General features: G+C 35.9%; 1 non-coding gene across 1 annotated transcript; it reads left to right on the forward strand.

Annotated features, from left to right (window-relative positions):
* The first annotated feature begins 1,202 nt into the window (after positions 1-1,202).
* Positions 1,203-1,284, forward strand: Trnaf-aaa (transfer RNA phenylalanine (anticodon AAA)). Its single transcript has one exon. It is a non-coding gene; the product is annotated as a tRNA-Phe (tRNA).
* Positions 1,285-9,420: the final 8,136 nt, after the last annotated feature.

Here is a 9,420-nt window from a genome sequence, read left to right on the forward strand (position 1 = left end):
CTGTATGAACATCTGTATGTTTACATCTAGCTTATTATCATCTTGTTGTTGATTAATGCCGAAGTCATCGAATCCCTCGGTATCCGGAGATAATCGTCAAAGCGCGCGATTGAAAATGAAAATTATTTCAAATATAATGGACTGGAAGCTTTTGAAAGCTTTTTTCGCTTAAAAAAAAAAATATTGCCATTACCGATTAACAATATTAACCATATTTATACCTTAAAAAAGACATGTCAACACATTTCTGAAAAGATAAATTTAAGATATAGATGTTAAGTCATAGCCTGTGGTTCAATTACTCGCAGTAATGAGTCTAGATACGAATGAATTAAATCCCGCAAATGCAATAGTTCTCTATACTCCGAGCATCTTTCAACAACGTGGACTCGTTCGCGCATACCGAATTCGTCATCTAAGAACAACAAAACTATATGGCGTCAAATTTCACATATAAAATGAAGCAAATGTGATCAGATTAATGTCTAAAATCAAAGAGGCATTATGAAGTCATTTTAGTTAACAACTTAGTGAATAATACATGCTAGCACACTCATGTAAACTATAAAGTTAAAAAAGTGTTTTTCTATGTCAATATAGTTATACAATGTAGCACCATATATTATCATAATGATACATTACTGTCACCATTTTAATTTAAAGCATTTATGCACTTTCATTTTATACTTAAATATCCCGGAATTCTTCAGTACAATTTAAACATTATCCTTGTTCAAAATAGTTATTGCAGAAATAACCCACGCTTGCAAACAACCGGCGTATTACTATATCTAGCAACAAAAGATTGATAAAATGAATTATCAAATATTCTGACAAATGTCGCGCCGAAAATGTCTTCGGCTCTGCGGCACAGCATTGAGCGAAAGTTCTTGGACCGATAATGCTTTGCCAGGACGATGTGACCTGGTGGAGTTGCATACGGTTGAATAATCTCTTAAGGTAGCGCACCTCTAATGATTTCCCGCGATTTATTTTCGAGAGATGCAATTTATTTTTTTCAAACTTCGAATTTCGATATATGTTTTTAAATATTCATTAAGAATACATTAGTTTCACTATAAATATTGACTTTGATCCAATAATCATCTGAAAAAAAGGATTTCGCGATTTCTTCAAAGATTGAGCGAGCCTTTTTACCTGTTTATTTATGGATATCTAATTTAAGGTTGCAATGATGTGAAGTTGTCGTGGCCGAGTGGTTAAGGCGATGGACTAAAAATCTTTTGGGATCTTCCCACGCAGGTTCGATTCCTGCCGACATCGCATACTTTTTGCGACGCGTTTTATTTCTTTTCTAACGTAATTTGATTTAATATAGCACATAAGCTATGTTTATTGTTAAATATGTTGAAAATTGTATGCACATCCTTCAATTTTTAAATTAAAACAACGTTATGGCTAAATTGATAATTTACTGCTGAAAATACGAATGATGCATGTTGCATTTTTATTTTATTTCAAAAAGTAAACGGTAAATCCGTCTATTTTTTGGTATTTTTGCTGTATATAGTGTTTATATAAAAACTAAGTTTGAAATATAACTTAAATGATACTATTTTGAATTTTATGACACTTTGTTTTTAACCGACCCAACTTTTACTTGGCTGAAATCATGGCGCTATTCCAAAGATTAAAATTTGTAAAAAATAAATGTCTGTAAAATAATACTTATTTCATCTTGTTTAAACTTTAAACACATTTACTGCATCTGTACACACCAACTGCATGCCCATATTTGGAAATTTGAATGAATTATGGAACTTTTATATACCCCAGGGGTAAAAGTAAATTGGACAAAAGCCGAGCGTTAGGGTGGTTTTGAAAAAATCGGTATTTTTTTTTTTTAAAAGCATGGAAAGCCTACCTACAAATTTGCATGTAGTTCAGTGAAATGATGCTGATTAGGAAATTAATTAATTAAATTATATTTGATATGTCCCCATTAGAGGTGCCTTACCTTAATATACCGTGTAAATGCTAACATAGTGTCAAATTTTTACCAACATGTCGATAAATTCTTGTGATGAGTGTTTCACGATTCGGCGGATTAAATTAGAGTCTAAATGCTATATGTCGTCATTGGGAGATCTATAAACAATACGAACAATGTAGCACAACTGCTTTAGACAGCAATCATTTAAGCGGTCGATAGCATGTTTTCGTATGTTTCGTATATCTGATATCAATAAAACTACAATGTACCTATTGAACCTTCTGAACGCGTCGTTCGATGCGTTAAATATGAACAGATATTGTCTGATTAACTTTATTCGGTATGTACCAATAGTTCAAAATATCAGGAGCGTTTGCTATCGGAATGGTGTCAGGTAGCAAACATTTATTTGATTGGTTATTTGACAAGAGGTATCATGTTTCCCTATATGTTCGCTTGAATGAAAGGTTGAGCTTCCTAAAGGCACTGTCATACTTCAGCGAATCGCCTTTGCAATCGTGCGACGTATAACATATTTCGTGCCCCCAATTGTTATGCGATCGTATATATTGTTTGTTAGTCCGCTTCAATTCACTGCCTTAATCAGCTGCTCAAAGCATTTAACCGCATTATTTAGGACTGGACACAATAATGCGAGTGATAAAATAAACGCATGTGCATCTCTCTTAACTCTTTTCATTTGCTACACACCATTTTTTTCACATTCGCCGCGCGTTTCACAATAAGTGTCTGTTTACCAATATTACGCGGTTCCCTTAATATGCTTTAAAGACAAGCATGCGTGTCGACGAGTTAGCGATAACAATCAAAATAACGTAGAGTTTGAAGTGATTCATTTCTTGTTCATTTATGTGCACAGATACTCGTTTATTCTTGTGATAGCAAACAACGAAATAAGTGTGTTGGGATTAAGCACAGTTAATATTTTCTGATATACGACGCTGATAAACGACGAAAGAGTACTTAACCTTAAAGGCTTAATAAAATGTAACACAATATTAGACATAATATTTTGCACCATGTTACACACGCACACCTAAAAAGCGAGAATATATGTAAATTAAAGGATAATGATAATACCCGTATTTAACATGTACTCCATTGAAACACATACTATATATTGGAATTCGATGAAACGCTGCGTGTCAATCATAGATGCTATTCAAGAAATAACTGTCTAGGTCTGGATTCTCGCTAAAAAGAGACTTCATTTTCACGAAAAACAACAACATTAAAGTATCGTTCATAATCATCATGTGCACATTTAGTTTACGCACATTCATTCAGTCAAGTTTTCCCAGAGCGAACAATAGTTGTTTGTTGACCAATAAATACATTAACCTATACATCGTTTATAATTAAACTTATGTTTGCTGTGGAAATGATATTTGACAATGCTGAGCCCAGAAACAGGACATCTACTGGGTTTGATCGGAATTTTGGTTCATATTGAGATCGGCAATCATATTAAATAATATTATATTTTGTTTATGTAATGACCACCTGGTGTACTTGTTTTGTTTTATTGAAGTTGATATGTAGAAAAAAAAAACACATTTCTGCGCGATGTAAGAGCTTCCGTTAAAAATTTAACGCAACCTTCTCACGCTTGCGTAACGTAACCGCATCCTGTTTTGTTGCGCAATTTTTAATTTGTTTTTCTGCAACATTACCGACTCGCTCAGCAAAGCAATGTGCGTAAACATGTATATAGGTATTTACTTAGATTGTCAACCGTTTTGTTTTAGCCTGACGTACATTTATGCAAAAAGAGCATTTCAAAATTTTGGTATACAATTGAAACAGAATAGTTGAAAAAACAACAACAACATATTTTCATAAAGGTCAAGGTTTAATTACCCTCACAAAACATTAACGGAGTATACAGTAATTATAGTCGACTAGCTCTATTGAGGTTTTATGTTACATTCACACTTATGAATCTATGACGTCACAAACTTCGTTGTGTTGTGGGTAAGGTAGCTGAATTGCAAAACAAGTCAGTTCTTTGAAACAGAACAAAAGCTTTTTGTTATTAACGAAACGATCCCATGTATTAATGATTGAAACCTACTCGTTTGTTACATTGTTCAGCAGTACAAGGTACGAGCACGATTTTGACCTATTTCAAACAATTGTTGAATGGATATTAATAGAGGTATCGACCTTATAATTACTTTACCCGCGAGTCAAGTTCAATGGAGATCTAAGCACCCAGATTTTAACCTTGTTGTTTACTGATTACAAAAAAAACGTCCCATATTCAGAGCAGACCATGGCAATATAATAGGTTTCACAGTTAAATTTCAAATCTGAAAAGTTATGTCTGGTGTTGCAAGAAGAACACATGTTAAAGATAACAACTATCGGTCGATTGTATGTTTTCGCATGCTGCGCGTGCCTTTTGAAGTACAAATTTAAAATGTCTTATTTCTACTTATTAAAAGCGTTGTTCCATGGACAAAAATGTGAACATATATTTTTCGATTGACTTAGTTCAAAAGGGTTTAAAAGTTAAACATAATAGGAGTGGTTGCCTTTTAAACAGAGACAATATCAACCCTCAAGTTTGACTATCGGAATGGTGTCAATTATCACTTATTAATCTATGTGGCTATTGTTCAAGAGGTATCATGTTTCCCAGCTGTCCGCTTTAATGAGAGGTTAAACGGCCTTCAAGGAACTGTCGCACTTCAGCGATTGTTCGGCGAATGAAAAGCAATTAACCAAAATATTGTCTCGCCACTTGTTCGCCGTAAAATGGTGCTCCAATAAGACACTAGCATTAATTAACACTTCCCAAAATAATGCTTTCTATTGAATAAACGCTTCTGAATCGCCCTATATCGGTACTCCTTTTGACATTCACCGCGCGCTTCACAATCGGTAAATTTTTCCCAATTTTCGGCGGTTCCTATGTGAGCTTCTAAGAAGCGGTCCTTACTGAGCTACTAAGAAGCGGAGACATGCCGACGAGGTAGTGATAACAAACAAAATAACATAGCGGTCGAGTGCAAAGTGCTGAAACTCCATTAAATCTATGGTACTCCAATTATGTTCAGAATCATGAATAAAGCGCAACTTTTTTTTAACTTTAGAAATTTTACATTCCTTTAATTTACTGAAGATACGTGACCAATTAAAAAAAAACTGTATTTCAAATGTTATGTTTTGAGTTTACTGTTGGATTATTATTATTATTCACTTAAGTGTTTGGTGAAATAATCCGTACCATGTGTGAGGCTTGGGCGATCTTAAACCGGTTTAAACCTCATCTGCTATGCCTTTTATTACTGTTTAAAAGGGTTGACCAGAGTTATTTGGATTATATGGGATTATATGGGAATTGGTCACTTGTCTAAAATAAAAGTCTAATAGTGGTAATTAGGATAATCTGCTGATGCAACTTGATTTGAAATTTGTATTTGATATTTCCCATTATGCTTTATGTTCATCCACCATTTATCATTAAGGCCGAGTTATACACATTTAATGATACATTAATGAAGTTTGCATCTTGTGTCGATGTTTTCCCCGTTTGATTTGTTAGCTCTGATAAGTCAAAATTATAATAACAAGGACGAACCGTGACTTATAAAATAGAAATTTTAACAAGCAGTACCAAAAGTAAAGATTTTTACAAAATGTTGTTTGCATTAATTGAAGCATATAGCATGTAAAGCAACTCCAACGTCTGACTCAATGTACCATAATGACAACGTGTTTCTACAGTATTGTTCCAAACAGTTTCAGAACAGTTTAAACGGGTATACATACCGTTTTTCTTATAATTATATACATGTTCAAACATAACACATATTCACATTTTTCAAGCAGATCTATATGTATGAAGTGAAATTATATTGATGGAATCGTAAGGACAAATCGATTTACGATGCAAAAGAAAACAATATTTAATTTTTATAAAGACATTCTTCGCATAGTATAATGAAAAGCAAAGTACAGTCCTGTTATCGATAAAACACATGTATAGTGGTACATTTGTGGGTATCGTCATGGTGATGATGTTGTTGTGAGTATGAGAAAGGCAAGGCTTTGAATATGATTAAGATTATAATGATTATGACATTGAAAAAGTGGCAGAAGAAGAAATGGATGAACAGGGTTGGTAATCATGATGCTGTGTATCATCAATGTGGTCAACGAATCGTCGCCGTCTTGGAGTTAATACATGTATGTAGATTTGTGCCGATTTTATCTCAAATGTTTAAGTAGCACACTACTAAATCTACCAACCCATATGTCCAGAATACTAATTTGAATATTTTAAGAGCAGGCTATGTGGTACATTACACATTCAAATAACACATGAAATCAAAGAAATAAAAAAACATTTTTTTTTCTTCCAAGATGTCGGCATATTTGATGATAAACAACAGCGCGATTACTCAACCTGATTAAGTGATATCATAACAAGATAAAAAGATTGATATGACGTGATGGGATAAAGATAATAGTGATTGGACATTATGAAGACATTGATGATTCCAACTTAATTTTAATGACAAACACTTTGGAGATCATTATGACAATTAGGAGGAGGAGGTTGCGTAGATGATGATCAACCGTTGCGGCAAATGTTGTTATTTCAGCTAAAACACAACCGCTTACGCAAATAGTAGTTGAACAAAGAAGTCGACCTGATAAATAAGCTCACTGCAGTGATGTTTATCAATTTAAGTCGTTGTTATAAAGCTCTGAAACGCGTTGATTTGTTATAAACAAGTTAATAGTCACTATGTGCTTTGCTTTGATTTGCAACATTGAGAGAAAAGTGTATTGACGTATAATTGGTATAATATATTTGCAACAAATGCTATCAATTCACATGTGGGTAAGATTCATTCAATCTATAAAAATCTTCAATGGTTATTTATTTCTACCTTTTCAACGACCAATTTATCGAAGTCCAGCAAAATACTTCCTGTAGAGGAAACCGTGTCGGAAGACCAGGCTATTCAAATAAGAACAATGAGGAGTTTCGCAATATCGATAATTGTCGATACCCGTTAAAATGAACTTATTGGGGCATATTGCCACAGGACGGCAAGACATTGAATAATTTGTTTGGAAATATTTGAATCAGTTTAGAAAACAAAACAGTTACACCTTTCAAATCTGTTTTTTTTTGTTATTTGAACAAACAGAACGGGATTTTTGTTTGTGAGCGTAAGTTATTTACTTTTCAAGTAGATTCATAAGTTAAGACAAAACGTTACCTAAGTAAAAATATTGTTCGATTTTCAGTTTTTTTATCTGTTAATAAATACTTATTGATAGGTCTTACGCTATTGGATTTTATTTATACGCGCATCAGAAAGAGATCTACGATATATCATTATTTTTTTAAATATATGATATTGTTGTGTATTTTCAAAATTGTTCGCATACACACAGCGAGCAATATTATACAGTAGGGAAGCTACTTTTGTATGTTTTTGTATCTTTTTGTGCAGTTGATTGCCATAATATTTTTAACGTGCGTTATTAACGTGATTTATTTACTGTTAAATCAAATTATCATTTATTTAAAAATGTTATATTTCCCTGCTGAAATAATAAAAATCAAAAACAAATCATGAAAATTGAACTTCTAAAAGTAGTATTCACATATTGCGGAAAAAATACCAGTGAATGATAGGAAATGTAGACAGTATATTTACATGTATACTAATCTGTGTACTAAAATGTATTTTGCTACAAATACAGCATTTAATATCCAGTTATACGTATGTGAATAAATATAAAAGTACAATATAAAAATGCAAATACCAGAAAGAACGAAATTTATTAAAACTATTATTAGGAATCAAACAAAGATTTTATGATGTAGGCATATACAAATTCGTTGCCCTTCAGTACAATTTTAATTCCTTTTTTACGCGCTTGCTTATACCTCAGTCACAAATAGACACCGATCACCGTCCGATCAGCGGCCGACGTATTTCTCCGCTCATCGGGCTGGCGACCGGCCGATGATCGCACGGAAACCGGGCCAGTTTGTAGCATCGGGCGGCGTCCGGATTAATTTTAAGTCTCACTTAAAATTTTACCCGACGTCGGGCCCGGGAAGGAATCGAGTTGAGATCGATACAAGATCGGACGATCAACGCACGGGTATCGCCCGGCGATCGCCCGACATCGGATTAATTGACCGTGTATCGGCAAAAGTAAAGGTATTTCCCAGAGGCATATACAGCGGCCGGCGACCGTCTGATTGCCGGAGGGCCTCCGCACGATGTCCGACGGACGCCGGACGATGCTCGTTATGATACACGTACAATGAATCCGATTTCGGGCGCACGCCGGGCGATTACCGTTCGTTGATCGTCCGATCTTTTTTTGATCTCAACTCGATTCCTTCCCGAGCCCGGGTAAAATAAAGTGTGATATAAAAAATTAATCCGTACGTCGCCCGATGCTATCATCGGCCGGCGCCAGCCCGATGAGCGGAAAAAAAAGTCGGCCGCTGATCGGACGGTGATCGGTGTCTATTTGTGACTGAGGTTTTAAATTGTGTCACTCATCGGACGGCTATGCCTCAGGCACAAATAATCCGATCACCGGCCGATGTTTCCCATCTCCAGGCATCGGGAAGACTGGACACGTCGGAGCCGTCCGCCGTCCGATGAGTGACAAAATTTAAAACCTCAGTCACAAATAGACACCGATTACCGTTCCATCAGCGGCCGACGATTTTTTACCGCTCATCGGGCTGGCGCCGGCCGATGATCGCACGCACATCGGGTCATTTTTTAGCATCGGGCGGCGTCCGGATTAATTATTTATATCACGGTTTGTTTTACCCGACGTCAGGCCCGGGAATTAATCGAGTTGAGATCGAAAAAAGATCGGACGATCAACGAACGGTAATCACCCGGCGTGCGCCCGACATCGGATTCATTGTACGTGTATCGTAACGAGCATCGTCCAGCGTCCGTCGGACATCGTGCGGAGGCCCTCCGGCAATCAGACGGTCGCCGGCCGATGTATATGTCTCTGGGAAATACCTTTACTTTTGCCGATACACGTTCAATTAATCCGATGTCGGGCGATAGCCGGGCGATACCCGTGCGTTGATCGTCCGATCTTGTTTCGATCTCAACTCGATTCCTTCCCGGGCCCTTAAAATTAATCCAGACGCCGCCCGATGCTACAAACTGGCCCGGTTTCCGTGCGATCATCGGCCGGTCGCCAGCCCGATGAGCGGAAAAATACGTCGGCCGCTGATCGGACGGTGATCGGTGTCTATTTGTGACTGAGGTATTAATTGTGCTACACCCTAAACAGACACTTAATTTGAGCGGATATTAACTAATCAAATTATCTTTACAGGTAATACCATACATTTGCGTGATACATGTGTTATGTGAAATATGTGAAATGTAAATCTACGCTTTATGTGAAAATATATGTGATATAGG

Source organism: Dreissena polymorpha, chromosome 6 (genome assembly GCF_020536995.1).
Source record: "Dreissena polymorpha isolate Duluth1 chromosome 6, UMN_Dpol_1.0, whole genome shotgun sequence".
In the NCBI taxonomy this organism is placed as follows: domain Eukaryota; kingdom Metazoa; phylum Mollusca; class Bivalvia; order Myida; family Dreissenidae; genus Dreissena; species Dreissena polymorpha.